Source organism: Mustela erminea, chromosome 10, assembly GCF_009829155.1.
Source record: "Mustela erminea isolate mMusErm1 chromosome 10, mMusErm1.Pri, whole genome shotgun sequence".
Lineage (NCBI taxonomy): Eukaryota > Metazoa > Chordata > Mammalia > Carnivora > Mustelidae > Mustela > Mustela erminea.
This window is the reverse complement of record NC_045623.1, coordinates 44,544,922-44,564,069: the sequence shown is the minus strand read 5'-3', so window position 1 is coordinate 44,564,069 and position 19,148 is coordinate 44,544,922. Positions and strand designations below refer to the sequence as shown.

General features: G+C 38.2%; 1 pseudogene; it reads right to left on the bottom strand.

The window, feature by feature from the left end:
* The window catches only part of LOC116568194, a 41,219-nt pseudogene extending 22,412 nt beyond the window's left edge, over nt 1–18,807 (bottom strand).
* Nucleotides 18,808–19,148: the final 341 nt, after the last annotated feature.

Here is a 19,148-nt window from a genome sequence, read left to right as displayed (position 1 = left end):
GAAAATATGGTCCATATATACAATGGAGTATTATGCCTCCATCAGAAAGGATAAATACCCAACTTTTATATCAACATGGACAGGACTGGAAGAGATTATGCTGAGTGAAATAAGTCAAGCAGAGAGAGTCAATTATCATATGGTTTCACTTACTTGTGGAGAATAAGGAATAACTCGTAAGACATTGGGAGATGGAGAGGAGAAGTGAGTTGGGAAAAATTGGATGGGGAGACAAACCATGAGAGACTGTGGACTCTGAGAAACAAACTGAGGGTTTTGGAGGAGAGTGGGGTGGAGGGTTGGGAGGGCCTGGTGATGGGTATTAAGGAGGGCACATATTGCATGGAGCACTGGGTGTAGTGCATAAACAATGAATTTTGGAACACTGAAAAGAAATAAAATAAAATAAAAAAATAGTAATAGCAGTTGGCCTATATTGAGACTTACAGTTGTTCCAGATATTATGATAAATAAATGCTTTACATTAAAAAAATTTAGTTTGAAAATTTTCAGAGAAATCTAGCTCAGATAGATCTGATATCTCTAATGACTTCAGAATTGATTTGATGTTTCTATAAAAACTTCATGTAGGATTTTAGATTCTTCTTCTATTCATGTTTATTCATTTGCATTTTTATAAGCATTGCATTGGAACAAGAATCTTATTGTGAAACTCCTCTCTTCCCCACAAAAAAAGTCAGTGGCCAAAATAATTCACAGTGTTTCTAATTTTTTTTCTGAAGATTTTATTTATTTGACAGAGATCACGAGTAGGCAGAGAGGCAGGCAGAGAGAGAGAGAGAGGGAGGAAGCAGGCTCCCTGCTGAGCACAGAGCCTGATGTGGGGCTTGATCCTGGGACCCTGAGATCATGACCCAGGACCGTGTTTTCATGACTTGAGCCAAAGGCAGAGGCTTAACCCACTGAGACACCCAGGCACCCCACACAGTGTTTCTAATTGAGTCTGATAAAATGAAATGCAAAGAGATCACTTACCAAAATGAATAAATATATAAACAGATTAGGTAAGTAATTAAGGGGAGGGGAGATATTGACTAACAACTAAAAGGTCAGAGGTAGGTCTACCTTCAGGTAGAGCTTGAGATCCAGGGATTCATTTATCATTTAGCTCTGTGTTCATTGCTTAGCTCTGTTTTTCTTTGTGTTTTCTTCACTCCCAGAAGGGGTCTCAACATATTTCTTCTTAGAAGCTCCGTGTTTACTTCTTACCAAATTAACTACTTGTCTCAGTGGTAAAGATAGAATTCTAGAGAAAAACTCACACTTAACAGGAAGAGAAAGACACACTGCTGATCTTCCAGAATGTGAATTTTTTCATAAAGTAAACAATTTTGGACTGCTATGACTTGCTAAATTGGTTTTTAGTGATGCTCCCTTTGAATGCATTCACAGTGCTACTTTATTTTGTGTCTTCCAGAATTCTTCCTGGAATTGATGTCAAATTCACGATTTGAAAGCTGTAGAACTATTTTTTCAAATTTGGGAAATTAAGATAACAGTTTCCTATCTTTTATCTTTTGACCCTTTTATTTCTTTTTTTTTCCATTTCTATTTTTTATTTTATTTTATTTTTTTAAATTTTTATTATTATTTTTTTAATTTTTTATTTTTTATAAACATATATTTTTATCCCCAGGGGTACAGGTCTGTGAATCACCATGTTTACACACTTCACAGCACTCACCAAAGCACATACCCTCCCCAGTGTCCATAATCCCACCCCCTTCTCCCAAACCCCCTCCCCCCAGCAACCCTCAGTTTGTTTTGTGAGATTAAGAGTCACTTATGGTTTGTCTCCCTCCCAATCCCATCTTGTTTCATTGATTCTTCTCCTACCCACTTAAGCCCCCATGTTGCATCACCACTTCCTCATATCAGGGAGATCATATGATAGTTGTCTTTCTCTGCTTGACTTATTTCGCTAAGCATGATACGCTCTAGTTCCATCCATGTTGTCGCAAATGGCAAGATTTCATTTCTTTTGATGGCTGCATAGTATTCCATTGTGTATATATACCACATCTTCTTGATCCATTCATCTGTTGATGGACATCTAGGTTCTTTCCATAGTTTGGCTATTGTGGACATTGCTGCTATAAACATTCGGGTGCACGTGCCCCTTTGGATCACTACGTTTGTATCTTTAGGGTAAATACCCAATAGTGCAATTGCTGGGTCATAGGGCAGTTCTATTTTCAACATTTTGAGGAACCTCCATGCTGTTTTCCAGAGTGGCTGCACCAGCTTGCATTCCCACCAACAGCGTAGGAGGGTTCCCCTTTCTCCGCATCCTCGCCAGCATCTGTCATTTCCTGACTTGTTGATTTTAGCCATTCTGACTGGTGTGAGGTGATATCTCATTTTTTGACCCTTTTCTAGTTCACACTGTTTTTTTTTCAGAGAGTAACAATAGTTCAACATTTATTGAGTACCACACAATAGTACTTACTTCATTCATATTTACAAGTTCTTGGCTTCTGGCACCGGAATTCACTTAGCTTAAAAACTCAAATTCCTTTAAATGAACCAGTTAAATGGTACTTCTTATAATTTGCCCACCTGCCTTGACTTTCTAGTTCTACATTAAAGAGCTTTTTAGTTTGGATCCCTGGTTTTAAGAAATGGAGAATCAGTCAGGTTAACTCCAGATTATGGAGAAGCTTACGTGTAGCAGAGACAGAAAAGATCATAAGAGCAGAGAAGTGAATTTTATGGAGACTTTTGTCTGTGGGCAGGTCCTAAGCAGCAGCATTTCGAAGATCTTCTATCTACCATCACATCAGTTTTTGACTCTTTAAATTGATACTGTGACTCTTTCACTTGCTCTGTTTTTCTGAGTGTGTCTTTTTGTTTGTCTGTTTTTTTAACAGGTTTGTTGAAGTATAACTTCCCTGCCTCCCCCTACTCTTGTCCCCACGTGTTGTCTGTCACTCTAGATTCATTTGTGTTTCTTAGACTTTTATATAAATGGAGTCATAGTCTGCCCTTTTTTTTTTTAACATTTATGCACATTTTAATAAAGCTACAACAAACTCCAGTTTTGTACTGTCACTCAGGATACTTGTTTTGGGATTCATCCATATTATTTTGTGTATCACTAGTTCATTCTTTTTATTGCTGAGTGGCATTCCATTGCACATTTGTTTTACATTTTATTTATTCACATGTTGATGTACATGTGTGTTTCAGATATTGGCCATTACTAATAAAAGTGTTATGAGCACTTGTGTACAAGTCTTTCTATATATGAACACAGGCTTCTATTTCTCTTGTGTAAATAGACAGAAATATAATGGCTGGATCATGTGGTAGGTGTAGACTTAACTTTTCAGGTAATTGTCAAACTGTTGCCAGAGTGGTTGTATAATTTCACTTTCTCACCAGAGGTATGTAAGAGTTCCAGTTACTTTACATTCTCTCCATCTCTTGCTGTGGTCAGTGTTTTAATTTTTTTGTTGTTCTAGGGTAGTGGCATTTCATTGTCATTTAATTTATGTTTCTTTAACGACTAATGTTGTTGAACATGTCATGTGCTTATTTGCCGTTAATATATCTTCTTTGGTGAAGTGCCTATTAAAATGTTTTGTCCATATTTTCTTAGACTATTTATTTCTTTATTATTAAGTTTTAAGAATTCTTTATATAGCTTAGTTACAAGTCCTTTATTAGACATGTGATTTGCAAATATCTTTTCTCAGTTTTCTTTTTGATCTGTGGGTTACTTGGAAGAGTGTTACTTAGTTTTCAAATATTTGGGGGTATTCCACGTATCTGTTATTAATTTATAATTTATTTCCTTTGTGGTCAGAGAATGTACTTTGTATGAATTGAATACATGTATCAGTTTTGATTATTTTTTCCTTTTTATAGGCTATATTTTCTTACTTTATTTTGCATGCTAGGTAATTACTAATTGACATCAGACATTATGAGTTTTAACTTCTTGGGTTTGAGATATTTTTATATTCCTATAAATATTCTTAAATTTTGTTCTGTTTTTCTGTTTGTTTTCCAGTTGTATTTCTTGGAAACACTTTGATCCTCATGGGTCCTGCTTTTAATCTTTGTTAGATAGGAACAGAGTAGAGTTCAATCTAGGGCTACATTTTCCCAACTACTCAGAAGGGAAGACCCTTCTGAGCACTCTACTTGATGCTGTATGAATTATGAGTTGTTTTTTTTTGTTTGTTTATTTGTTTGTTTTTAAGTGTAGCTGGTAGAAAAAGTCATTGTTCCTGGGCAGGTGTGAGCACCAGGTATTGTTACTGTGATGGCTAATTTTATGTGTCAACTTGGCTGGGCCATGTTTGGTCAAAGATTATTCTGAATGTTGCTGTGAAGCTGGATTTTGGATGAGATTGACATTTAAATTAGTAGACTTTTAGTAAAGAAAATTGTCCTCCAGGGCGCCTGGGTGGCTCAGTGTCATGCTCAGCTGCCTTCGGCTCAGGTCATGATCTCAGGGTCCTGGGATCGAGTCCCGCATCGGGCTCTCTGCTCAGCAGAGAACCTGCTTCCTCCTCTCTCTCTCTCTGCCTGCCTCTCTGCCTCCTTGTGATGTCTCTCTGTCAAATTAAAAAAAAAAAAAAAAAAAAAAGAAAAGTGTCCTCCATAATGTGGATAAGCCTCATCTAGTTGGTTGAAGGCCTTGATAAAACAAGGACTGACTTCTGGGACAAGGATTCTTCCAGGAGATTTCCTTGGGACTCAAACTGCAAATCTTTCCTGGTTCTCCAGCTTGCTGGCCTACCCTGAAGACTTTAGATTTACTTCTACAGCTGCTTATGTCAATTCCTTGAAATAAAGCTCTCACTCTGTATATTCATGTCCTATTAGTTCTGTTTCTCTGGAGTACCTTAACTGTTACTTCTAATTTCTAGTGTGTCTCTTTTCAGCTTTAGGTAGCTTCCTCACACACATGCTCTGATCAGTACTCCTCTAAAGAGGAGAATCCTCTTTAGATATCCAGAATTATCAGTCTGTTTAACTTTCTTTCTCTGGTACGTCTCATGTGAGGTCTTGCTGACTTGGTCCACCTCTATCCCTAGCCCTGTCTCTTCACCTCACAGAGTCTGCCAGGCTTCACTTTTGTTCCCCATTCTTGAGTATCTGGAAGTGCTCTTGAGGCATGAAGCTGGGGGCAGTGATTGAGCTCAGCTTGTTTCTTTCCCATCTTTTAGGGTTTAGTGTCTCTCATTGCCTGATGTCCAGTATCTTGAAAACCATTGTTTAATATATTTATCTGGATTTTTGGTTCTTTCAGATGGGAGGATAATCTGGTCCTGTTTTCTCGTTTTGACCAGAAGTTAAAGTTCTTAGTTGTATCTTCCTGCATCTTCTTCTTTCATTAATACGGCTTCCTTTCTTACTGTGGTAGATGTATATTTATTAATTGCTTTTGCTTGTTTGTTTCAGTTTCCTTGAAGCTATGATTTACTGATCTTTCTTCTTGTCTTTCTGCATGCATCTTTTTAGCTTCAGTTTTTGCAGATGGTTTATAGATGAGATACTTCTGTGTTAAACACCCTGACTGAACTACCTGGACATTGTTGAATAGGTTCTGTGATACAAAACAAGACTAACTGGATTGCCCCATCTGTAGTGAGATGCTGGACAATTTGTCCTAGACAAGACAAATCCTATGCAGAACAAAGCCTGCTTTTATTTTATAGAAAGAAAATAGTAGACAAATAATTCAATTTGCCTTTGTCACATTTTATGCCTTCCTACCATACTAGAGTGTAAGCCCCTTGAGAGCAGAGACAGTGTGTCATTATCACTGCATTTCGATCATCTATTGTAATGCCTGGTACTTTATATCTATTCTCATATCTAGAAAATGAATAAATGTATACCCTTTGCCCCCAACAGTTCCTATCATTGTTTTTCCTGCTGAGAACAAAGCTCAACAAAGTCCTTCTTGTTTTCCTCAGCTATTCTTATAATTATATGCCATTCTTGTTTTCCACGACTGTTTATACCATAAATTTCACCTTGGAAGATAGTTGTTTTGGGACTGCTCCACCACCTAAAAGAAACTAAGGGTTAGGGCATTAAGAGGGAGATTCTTGAGAAGACTTTAGCTCTGAAACACTTATCCAGTGTGTGCTGAACTATGTCTTTGCAAAACTGTCAAATTGTTGTGATCCTACTGTCCTTGTAGAGTATAATCTCTGCTGATTTGTAGTTTCTAAGTGACATAGTTAGGCTTGTCAGTTTCCATCTCCACCTAAAACAAATCATGACAACAATGTGTGGGATAAACCCTAGCCTAAATTTGTTCTTAGTAGACATGAATAGTTTCTGATTCTAAACCCCTAAACAAGATTCTAAACTTGTCAAATAATGCTTTGACAAGTAAGAACTGTGGGTACTACATTCAAAGTAACACCAGCATTTTTCACAGAACTAGAAAATCTATCCTAAAATTTGTATAGAATCAGAAAATATCCCAAATAGTCTAAGTAATGTTGAGAAAGAAAAGCAAAGCAGGAGGTCTCACAATCCCAGACTTCAATCTGTAGTACAAAGCTGTAATCATCAAGACAGTATGGTACTGGCACAAAAACAGACACATAAATCAATGGAACAGAATAGAGAACCCAGAAATGGACCCACAACTATATGGTCAACTAATCTTCAACAAAGCAGGAAAGAATAGCCATGGAAAAAAGACAGTGTCTTCAACAAATGGTGTTGGGAGAACTGGACAAAAACACACAAAGGAATGAAACTGGACCGCTTTCTTACACATACTCAAAAATAAACTCAAAATAGATGAAAGGCCTAAATATAAGATAGGAAACCATCAAAATCCTAGAGGAGAACACAGGCAGCAACCTCTTTGACCTTGACTGCAGCAATTTCTTATTAGACACATCTCCGGAGGCAAGGGAAACAAAAGCAAAGATGAACCCTTGGGACCTCATCAAAATAAAAACTTCTGTATAACAAAGGGAACAATCAACAAAATGAAAAGGCAACTGACAGAATGGGAGAAGACATTTGCACATGACATATTGGATAAAGGGTTGGTATCTAGAATCTATAAAGAACTCATCAAAATCAACACCCAAAAAATAAATAATCCAGTTACAAAATTGGCAGAAGACATGAACAGACATTTCTTTAAAGAAGATACACAAGTGGTTAATAGACACATGAAAAAATGGTCATCATTAGGGAAATACAAATCAAAACCACAATGAGATATCACATTACATCTGTCAGAATGACTAAAATTAACAATTCTGGAAACAAAGATGTTGGCAAGAATGTGGAGAAAGGGGAGCCCATTTGCACCATTAGTGAGATTGCAAACTGGTGCAGCCACTCTGGAAAACAGTATGGAGGTTCCTCAAAAACTTAAAAATAGAACTACTCCATGACTCAGCAATTGTCCTACCAGGCATTTATCCAAAGGATACAAAAATGCTGATTCAAAGGGACACCTGCACCCCGATGTTTATAGCAACACTATCAATGATAGCTAAATTATGGGAAGAGCCCAAATGTCCATCGACTGGTGAATGGATAAAGATGTGCTTTATAGGGCACCTGGGTGGCTCAGTGGGTTAAGCCGCTGCCTTTGGCTTGGGTCGTGATCTCAGGGTCCTGGGATCGAGTCCCGCATCGGGCTCTCTGCTCAGCAGGGAGCCTGCTTCCTCCTCTCTCTCTCTGCCTACTTGTGATCTCTCTCTGTCAAATAAATAAATAAAATCTTAAAAAAAAAAAGAAGATGTGCGAAATAAGTCAAGCAGAGAAAGACAACTATCATATGATCTCCCTGATATGAGGAAGTGGTGATGCAACATGGGGGCTTAAGTGGGTAGGAGAAGAATCAATGAAACAAGATGGGATTGGGAGGGAGACAAACCATAAGTGACTCTTAATCTCACAAAACAAACTGAGGGTTGCTGGGGGGAGGGGGTTTGGGAGAAGGGGGTGGGATTATGGACATTGGGGAGGGTATGTGCTTTGGTGAGTGCTGTGAAGTGTGTAAACATGGTGATTCACAGACCTGTACCCCTGGGGATAAAAATATATGTTTATAAAAAATAAAAAATTAAAAAAAAAAAAAAAAAAGAAGATGTGCTTTATATATACAAGGGGATGTTACTCAGGAATCAAAAAGAATGAAATCTTGCCATTTGCAACAACGATAGTGGTTAGAACTAGAGTGTATTATGCTAAGCAAAATAATTCATTCAGAGAAAGAAAATTTCATTCATATGTGGAATTTAAGAACCAAAACAGATGAACATAGTGGAAGGGAAAGAAAAATAAGATAAGAAAAAAACGGAGAGGGAGGTGGGGTGCCTGGGTGACTCAGTAGGTTATGCCTCCAACTCTTGGTTTAAAGCTCAGATCATGATCTCAGGATTGGAGATCAGCGAAGAATCTGATTGGGATTCTTTTCCCTTCCTCTTCCTCCACCTCTACTCCTCCCCCCAGCATGAACATGTACACAGGTGAATGAGTGCACTTTCTAGATAAATAAATAAATAAATAAAATCTTAAACAAACAAACAAACAAAATCAAACCAGAGAGGAAGGCAAACCATAGTAGATTCTGAACTGGATTCTGAACTGAATAGCTCTGAACTGAATAGATTCTGCTGGATGGGAGGGGGTGGGAGAATGGGGTTTGTGATTGATGGGCATTATGGAGGGCACTTGTTGGGATGAGCCCAGGTTATTGTAAGTGATGAGTCACTAAATTCTACTCCTGAAACCCAGGCTATACTATATGTTAACTAATTTAAATAAGTTACAATAGAGAGAAATAGGAAAAAAATGACACTGAGGAATCCAGTATTCAAATCTAGATAGTGGGATATTTTATAAAACTGATCTTATTTCCTCAAAAAGTCAATGACATGGGGAGAAATAAAGAAAGACTGGCAGTTAAGGGACATAACTGCCAAATGAGATGAATAGAATCTCTTTGAATCCTGATTATTAATAACAAAAAGAAGCATATTTTTAGATTTTCAGAGAAATTTGAATATAGCCTGGGTATTAGTCACTGTCAATAAATTATGGTTAATTTTTGTTAGGTGAAAAAAAAACTGTACATTGAGTAATGTTATCCATTTAAATGTTTTCTAAATATTCATACCCTTGACACAAATTAACTGCTCTTATTTGTGAAGCACTTAGCACACAGTCTGGCACAAAATGAGTGTCCGGTATATGTTAGCTATTATCATTGTTGCTGTCAAAGTATTTTCCTTTTTCATATTTCTTTTCTAGGTTTATCATGGTTCTTTGATACTGTATTATACGCAAATGAAAAGATCTGTGAAAAAACACTTGACTTGTGCTTTTTGTTCCATGCTTCCAGTTCCCATATATATTTTCTAGTGTGAAGGCTGGTGTCAGTACTGTTATAGTTAGTATTGTAGCCCTTACACACTTTGTACCATCTCCATCCCAAACTATTCCTCTCTCATTTGTCTCAACATGGTCAGTTGGGTGATGTAGCTTCCTCAGGTACCTATAGTCCATCTCAACTGAGATTTAGAAGATGGAAGGAAAGAAGCCATTATTTTATATCAGGCCTATCTATAGTCATTAGCAGTTGGCAGATGTTGAGTTTTGCTCATGGTGGTTGAATATTGTCCTGGGGTTGTTGGTGTTGGCTCCCACCAGCAACAGCAACTTTCTAAAGTTTGCTTATTTTGTTGCTGCAGGTGTCTGACCTCCCTGTACTTGGAGATGTCTAGAATTGACATTCCTGACAAAGCTGATCCCCAGCCTTCCACTAGTAGTAAAAACCTCTATCTCCCTATATTAAACTTTTTCCTACTAAAAAATCTAGTGTGGCTTCTGTTTTTATGACTAAATCCTACATTACAAAGGATAGTAAAAATCCCCAGCACTTACTTCTTTCTTTTTTCCTTCCTTCCTTTGTCATTCCTTCCTTCTTTCCTCTGTTCCTTCCTTCCTTCCTTCTTTCTTTTTTAGGTAGGTTCTACACCTAGTATGGAGCCCAGTGTGGGGCTTGAACTCATGATCACAAAATCAAGAACTGAGCTGAGATGAAGAGTTGGATGTTCAACTGATTGAGTTACCTATGCCCCCGCCTTTTTTTGCATTTTGAAAAAAATTGTAATAGTTCTGGAGATATTGCAGTATTGGGATAATTACTCCTCTGGCAATGGAGGGTCTAGATTGACAGACCCTGGTTATGCTGGACTGTGATGAAGGACAAGGCATTTCATTTACGTTCAGTGTTACAAAGGTTTGGGATATAAAATTTTCAACCTGAGCCTTGGGACCTACTCACTCAGAGATAGGTCCTGCCTCTTGCTTTCTCCGCAAAATTTAATTCCAACTGTAGGGAACATTTATTTCTTGAGAAAGGTCAATCCTCACACCATCTTTCCACATGGATAGAGATTATGTAATACAGTATACCAAATATGAAAAAAAGCATTTCACTCTGAAAAACAGAAATATAATATAAATTAAAATAATTTAAATTAAAAAGATAGAGCCAGGCTTAAAATAATGGAAATCTTCAGGTGCAAGAAATGTAGAGGAAATATAAAGCTAAAGTGGCAATGGGTTGTGAAACTGAAATAGAACTTGAGGTTGTTAGATCTGGTAAAGTCCTTTTGGGCCCCAGTCTGGAATTTTAACACTCACTCAAAGTCAGGAGATGAGGTCTCAGGACTGTACAAGATAGGGAACTGGAACTGAGACTGCTGCATGGAGCTGGAAGTCTTGTAGAACTGTGTCCAGCCCATTGAATGGGGATGGGACAAATGTGACTCATCAGCTGGGAGTAACATCCTGATTTATCATTCTGGTGGCATGCCAAGTTGAAAAATTAACATATACACTGATTTAAAAACTGAATTTCAGCAGAGGCAAATGGGAAATTGTTCTCTAGAGATGATCACAGATCATACATGGGACTCCCACAGAAACAACCCTGCTAAAGAGAAAAGAAATGGCAAATCCCATAAGGAAAGGAATCACCCAGGAGGGGAACCAGCAGATACAACTAATAAGAGAGAAACTGGAGGTAATAGAATTATCTAAAATAGACTTTATACTTAGTATATTTAACATTTTTAAGGAGAAGAAACAAGGAATGAAGCTAATAGAAGAACAAGAGAGTATGAAAAATGAACCAAGAGATTAGAAAAAGAATTAAGTAGAACTTTCAGAAATATGAAACAGTAGAATGAAAATTTAGTAGTAGGTTAGACATAGTTGAATATAACATTAATAAATTGGAAGATAGATTTGGGAAAATCACTCAATATAGTATATAAAGAGAAAATCTGAGAGAAATTAAACTGAAAACTTCCTACATGTATCTAATAAGATCAAGCGGAAGAGAATAGAGAAAATGAGAAAGAGGCAAGATCTGAAGAGATGTAACTAATAATTTCTAGAATTGAAAAAAAATGAATTTTCAGATTAAAGGAGACTGTCTTGTTCAAGGAAAATAAAGCCAAATTTCTATCTGGAAGCATTGTGGAGTATCTGTAGATCAAGGATAAAGAAATTTTCTCTCTCTTCCAGAGAGGAGAAATAGAGAGTACTTATTAAAGGCAATTAAACTGAGAGTGACTTCTCCTCAGCATTAATAGATGCCAGAAGGAAATGGAATGTCATCTTTAAAATGTTAGTGGAAGATAACTTAATAGATGCCAACTTATGATTCTATATATTCAACTAAACTTTAAGCTGACAGATTGTTGGAGAATAAGTACCTGTCTCAAAAACTTAATCCAGAAATTAAATTAAAGCATTTTGATTTCATGGTTTCATCTCAAGATTTGTTTAGCTAAGGAGTACCAACAAAGGATAGATGGATTTTTAATGGCTTTTGTTTCTTAGGTGTTTCTTATTCATTTGTAAACCCCAGGATGAAAGTAAGAGGATGAACAGAAGCAATTCCTTACAATAATATAAGTTGTTGTCTTTACTGTGGACAGAGGAACAGATTATATACACAGGGAAAACCATTAGAGTTATTTTGTCTAGGTTTGGGCTATATTTACTCTGAGGCTTAATATTTGTCATTGGGAAGTGAATATATATGCTTTTGAGCCAGTAATTAACCACTGGATGATCAGGAAGTATAAGAAGGCACAATCGCCTCTCACAGTTGTGGGAAAACCCACAAAGCCAGGTGTTAGCTGCCAAAACCTACCTTGAATGGCTGTAAAGTAGTCCCCAGTGATGATATTCTAGTTTGAATAACTCAGATTTAGGGAAATATTCTCTTGAGTGATTACTATATCTTACAGTTTACTCAGAGCTGGGGTGGATGGAAAATTGGAAGGATGTACCCTAGAACAAGAACAATTCATTTTGTTTTTTGGACATTTTCTCCTATTGTTTAGCTATTTTCACAACCTCGTTGTTCTTATTGGGATTGGGTGGGGGCATTGTAATATTATGGAAACTATTTGTTCTGTGTCTTGGGGGGACCCTGGGAGGAGACATGATTTTTGGAAGTTGGTGGAATGGGACATTCTGACAATGGACGTTTCATGGAAGGATAAGAGGGAAGAGAGCAGGGAGGACCCCATACAAATACAACTGCTAGAGTATGGTTTTATATTTTTTATTTTTATTTTCAAATTCTTTTAAAAAATGTTTTCCCTATTTATTTTTATTTATTTTATATATATATATTTTTAATTTTTATTTTTTATAAACATATGTTTTTATCCCCAGGGGTACAGGTCTGTGAATCACCAGGTTTACACACTTCACAGCACTCACCATAGCACATACCCTCCCCAGTGTCCATCACCCAACCACCCTATCCCTCTTACCCCCTCCCCTCTAGCAACCCTCAGTTTGTTTCCTGAGATTAAGAGTCTCTTATGGTTTGTCTCCCTCTCTGGTTTCATCTTGTTTCATTTTTCCCTCGCTTCCCTTATGATCTTATGTCTTGTTTCTCAAATTCCTCATATCAGTGAGATCATATGATACTTGTCTTTCTCTGTTTGACTTATTTTGCTTAGCAAAATACCCTCTAGTTCCATCCAGGTTGCTGCAAATTGTAAGATTTCAGTTTTTTGATGGCTGCACAATATTCCGTCACACACAAACACACACACACACACACACACACCTCACATCTTCTTTATCCATTCATTTATTGAGGGACTAGATTATGCTTTTAAAAAGATGGTGAGAACAACAAGACCAATTCTTAACAGGGTGGAGGGTAAGGTTATCCAAAAGTAGATGGAGAGTCCCAATCTAGGGGTTTGTTGAGGACAAGGAAATCAGATTAGAAACAAGGATGTAACCAACAGACAACACTGTGAAGAGTTTTAACTTTTTTGCTTTCCCTTTAGATTTTAATGGCAGTCTTATCTACCATGTGGTTAAAAAAAATTACCCTCCACATTGTAATTTCCTTTGGCTATATCTAACCTGTTAATAAAGTCTGATTTATTAGTACAGTAGAAAATCCAGGGATAGGACAGTGAAAGGATGTGCAGCTTGCCCCACAGTCAGTCATCTCTTCCTGAGACTCACTGAAAACAGTAGCATTCTATGTAGGAGGCCTGCAATCCAGCACTGGTCTGCACTAGGCTTAGAGTAGAGAGGGGCAGCACCTGCTGTGCAGCATGAGTGGTTGCTAAGTGAATGGCTTGGCTCATAGATGAAGAAAGTGGCTCTGAAGGGCCATTAAACTCTTTTTTTAAAAAAAAGATTTTATTTATTTATTTAACAGAGAGAGCAAGAGAGCACAAGCAGAGAGAGCAGCAGAGGTAGAGGGAGAAGCGGGCCCCCACTGAGCAGGGAGCCTGATGCGGGGCTCAATCTGAGGACCCTGGCATCATGACCTGATCTGAAGGCAGTTGCTTAACCAACTGAGCCACCAGGCGCCCCAGGGCCATTAAACTCTTACAATGATAATTCTTTTCATCCCCCCCAAAAGTAAAAAAACAGGAGAACAAAAAACAAAACACAACAGCTACCACCACCACCACCACCACCACCACTACCACTACCACCAAAAAAACACCTTACAGTCTTACCAACTTAACATAACTTTTCTTGTATTTGCATATTATATTTCACTTCTGGACCACTGGTGTCTGTATTCCTACCAAGATGTAATCATGTTGTTCACGCCATTTTGCCTTTTGTGTGAGCCTGGGTTTGAAATTTTAGGTTTATCAGTTAGGAGCAGTGTGGCACGAAACAAAATACATATAACTTCTTGAGACTTTCGTTTCTTTCTTTCTTCTTCTTCTTTTTTTTAATGGGCGTAATTAGAGATCCCATAATTGCTGGGGAAAGTAAACAAATGTAAGCCCTTTCTAATGGGCTTGCAGCCTTGTTAAAGGTAGAGATAGTAACTTACTTGTACAACTGTAAAGAGGGTTCTGGAGTGGAGGTTCATGGTCCTCTGCAGATATGCTTCAGAGGGATTTGACTGAGTTCATTGACCAGGGAATGTTCCCTCAGGTAGTGAAGTTTGAACTGAAATCTGAAGGACAGGAGGAGTTAGAGATAAAGAGGTGAAGAAGAATGTCCTGGTCCAGGCAACAGCATAGGTGAAGGGCCTATGTGAAATGGAGCAGGCAGTCTGGGTATATCTGACGCCACTGTGCTTGGACAGTAGAGAGAGTGGGTGCGAGAAGCAGACTGGCATGGCACTGTAGGGCCAGAAAGAGCAGAGCCTGGCAAGAACCACCTGGCTATGGGGAGAGAATTGAGGGGCCAGTGTGGAAGTAGGTAGGCCAGCAAGGAGCTCTTGTACCACTCCCTAGCCGGAAGAAGAGGTGCCATGGTGGAAATGATAAAGTTGGAGAAGAGTGAATGGATTCAAGAGGTATTTAGGAAGTAAACCCTCAGGAGTTGGTGGTGGATTAATTAGAGGAGATGAAGGGTAACAGCTTAATGAAATCCTCTTGTGACAGAATCAGATTGCTCTAAAATGGCAGACACGGTTTTACCACCTAAACAATAAATAGTTTCCTTTGAAGAAGGTGGCTTTTGGAAAAGAATGAATTGAGCATATATGGACATTAAATTTTCTTTTTTTTTTTTTTTGTTTTCTACTCTTTTTTTTTAAAAATTTTTTATTTTTTATAAACATATGTTTTTTATCCCCAGGGTGTGTAAATTTTCTTTCATTTTTAAAAAAATGATTTCATTTATTTATTTGACAGAGAGAGAGAGACAGAGAGAGAGGGAACACAAGCAGGGGGAGTGGGAGAGGGAGAAGCAGGCTTCCCACCGAGCAGGGAGCCCAACCTGGGGCTCGATCCCAGGACCCCAGGATCATGACCTGAGCTGAAAGTAGATGCTTTTTTTTTTTTCCCCCCCGATTACAATAAGAAAGTAGGTGCTTAATAAAAGAGCCACCCAGGTATCCCTAGACATTAAATTTTCTGATATAGTTGCAAAAGTAATTTTAAAAACACATCAAGCCATAGCTTCAGAATATGTAAAGTACTGCTTTAAAAAGTCACATATGGATTCAAGCCTGTTATTTTCAGAATTAAGGTTTTATCAAATGATAATTTATATAGGTGGGAAAAATGAATAGAAGTGAGATTTCTGAAAATATTTGATTTAAATAAAAGCCACTTTAATTGGTGCAGGTCTGGAAGGGATGTATTGTTTAGAGCCAGTCACAATGTATTGGGAAAGGTATGTTAGGGATAATGTTTTTTTTGATAGAGGACTGACTTGATAAGGGACATAGAGATATTATGTATTTTGATTCACTTAGCAAATATTTTTGGGGGGTTTAGGTATGACTGTGTTCACCTGATATAATTGCACTTGGCGTGACGTAGTTCTAACGCGGACCAAGAGATATACTCAAAAGATAAAATGTAGTGTAATTTTCTTTACAAAATGATTCACAACATCCTTGAAAATACCAAGTTCTCCAGCTCCCTTAAAATAGGCAATTTATGAACACAAATATTTTACACACATTTCAGGAACATTCTGTAATGTAAGCCTCATGGTTCCAGATATCATCAGTAAGTTAATGACTCCTACACTGAAATCTCTAGACCAGATGATTCCCCTTAATTTGACATTTGTACGTCCTCTTATTAGCAGATATTTTCTAGTTCTTCCTAGAAGCTCCTCGGTCATGGATAAACAGTGGTGAACAAAATAGCAAGGTTCCTATCCTCATGGGTTTAGTGTAGGAGAGTGTTAAGCAAGTAATCTCACACAGGAATGTATCTTTCTAAAGAGTGGCCAGTGCTTTGGTGGAAGAGAGGTGTAGGGCAAGACAGAACAGTGTAGGAGATGGCGTCACGCTCAGCGGTCAGGAAAGGCCTTGCCAAGAAGGTAACACTCTTAGGCTGCGACCCAGAGAATAAGGAGGCAGCCAAGTGAGGATTCTGTTGGGGAAACTGAGGCAGATGGAGTAGAAGAGCTGGCACATTTGAGGGACCAAAGGAAGGTCAGTGTGACTAGAATACTTGAGTAAGTGGATTTGTGGACATTTTAAAAAAAATGCTGACAATAAATCAAGGCAGTCAGATAGTGGGGAAGGGGAAATAGGGAGAGGAGGCAAATCAGAGGTGACTTGACACTACATTAGGGAGCCAGATTTATAATAAAATTCTGGGTCTTTCTAAAACATCACCCCGCCATGTAAGTTTGGTATGGCTATCTGTCTCTTGATCAAGGAAATGGTTAAATACTTTCCCTAGGTAAGTATTCGAAGATTATCTGAAAGTAAAAATGCTTTCTCTGATTAATCTTGCTCAGTCATCTGATTGTAGGAGAACATTTTGTGTTGCACAGTTTATTTGAGTGCTAGTCACTTCTGGCCTGGGTTATTTAATATTCTGGACTAATGAGACAGTTTGTGTGCTTGAAAAAGCAGAGTGGGAAAAATGATTTCGCTTTTATAATTAACTTAGGTCTTATGTAGTATTCTTTTGTTCGTATAGTATTAGGTTTTTTAAAAGAATCAGTGTTCTTGCTTATGAAGGTCGATCTGATTTTCCTAATAATTTAAAATCTTTCTCTGATTCATTAGCATGTTGTACCCTCATTAATTTAATTCATCCAGAGTTAACAGTGTTTTGCCTTGCTATGCCTATCTTAACTATTATCAAATTCCTTTGACCAAAGGGTTTTCCCACTTATTTACCAAGTCTTACTCTTTTTTAGTCTTAGTGTCTTCAATTTGAAGATATATTTTTATTGTTTTGAGAGTATTAGGTATACATGGTAGAACCCAGTTTTTATGGCCACTGTACTATGACTTAGTGGTATAGGGGAAACGGACATGGGTAGACAGACATGAGTGTGAATCCCAACCTTGCTGTTTACCAAGCCATGTCAACTTTGGTTAGTTACATAAAATTTCAAATCTTACTTCTCTCATTTGTAGAATGGAGATAATTCTTCTTCACGGAACCCATAGAACAGGGTAAAATGGGATGTATGTAAAGGGTGCCTGTCCCTTAGCAGGTGCTCAACTGTGTATGTGGTCTTCAGCAAATCAGATGGCCCCCTTAGAACTGTATTTCAAATAGCTCAGGTAGATGTGCACTGGTTCATCTGTGTTCTTCTCCCCAGTTCCTTTGTGTCCAAGGACACCCTTATTTCTCTCTTAGGATAGAAGGAAGGGCTTCTGGGTAGCATATGGCTGGCTGTGGCTAGAAGGAACTGCAGAATATCACACTATCTTGATCCAAAGGGTCTGCAGCTGGGGTGGGCAACTAAGGGAGGTCTAGACCAGCATTTAAGTAAAAGGTCCTAGCCTTGGGAAAGAAAGCGTGGTTGGAAACTAAATGCAAATGTGCAATCCAGGGCTATAGTCAAGAAGTCAGGTCATCCATTCCAAAAACTCTGATTGAGAAACTGTCATATGTTAGGGCCTATGCAAGCCCTATGTTCACCAAAGTGAACAGAGCATGGTGCCCCAGGGTCTTTTGATGTAGAAGGGGAGCACCTCAAATACATTACAGTGTGGAAACTGTGGTTATCATAGCGCTAAGCCAGGAAAGTGTGCAGGATCTGAGATTTTGAAGGAGAGAGGATCGTTCTATATTTCTGGGAGAGAGATGGGAGACCAATTGTTTCAGAACCCACACCTGAGGCAAGAAGGAAATTGGAAGTTTAACAATTAATAAATTAATAACAAGGATAAGAGGGTAAATTGTGGGTCAAGTAGTGAAGAATAGGCTCTGAATTACTGTGTTTCTGGTCCTTAAAGGAGCCAAGCAGGCAAGGCAATGAGATTGGTTCTGACAATCATTGTGGGATGCTCCCTGGAGGGTCCAATACTGCTCAGAGAACAGAGACTCCACCTGATCCACCACGGGACTGAAATCTTGACCTTGTTTTCATGAGCTTGAAGGGGAAATGGCTTAAACGGATATGTAACTTCTGTTGGATGTAGTCTAGATCAGGATAAGATTTACCTACAGACTAATAAAAATTTCTGCTCATTTTATGGGATGAGAGAAATGTCAGTGAACTATTTACTTTTTATCCTGGAGATTCTAGTAGACTTCTGTGTTTGGGGACATTTTTGAAAATTGGCTGAGTGTTCTAAATCTTAAATGGAAATCTCACTAGAGACTTTTTTCTTTTGGTGGTGGTGGTTGGGGGCTCAGAGGCTGTGTACATAGGTTTATTCTGTTGCCTGGCAATGTCTGCTCTACAGACGTAGCGTGAACCTGCCTCCAGACACCGAGATATATATTGGACAGTCCATAGCTCATCTATGGGAGCCAGGAGATCTGTCTTTTGTTCAGTTCTGGTTATTGTCATTCCACTTATCTCCTTTTCTTTAAAATGCATTCTCGGGAGATCCAGCTCTGTGATTATCTGGGGGAAGATTCTGCTGAGAAAGATTCTGCTGGAGAGACTCGATGTATTTACTGTTGTTCTCTGCAGCCAAGGTCAGTCAGGTTGATTTCCTAGTAAGTCATTTAAGAATAAGCAGTAGTGGGGTGGGCAAAATGGGTAAAGGGTCCCCACCTCTGACAACCATCTATCTGTTTTCTGTATCTGTGCATTTTTTTTTTTCATTTCATTTTTAGGTTCCACATATGAGTGAGATCTGCAGTATTGGTGTTTCTCTGTCTGACATTTTACTTAGCACAATGCCTTCAGGGTCTATCCATGTTGTCACAAATGTC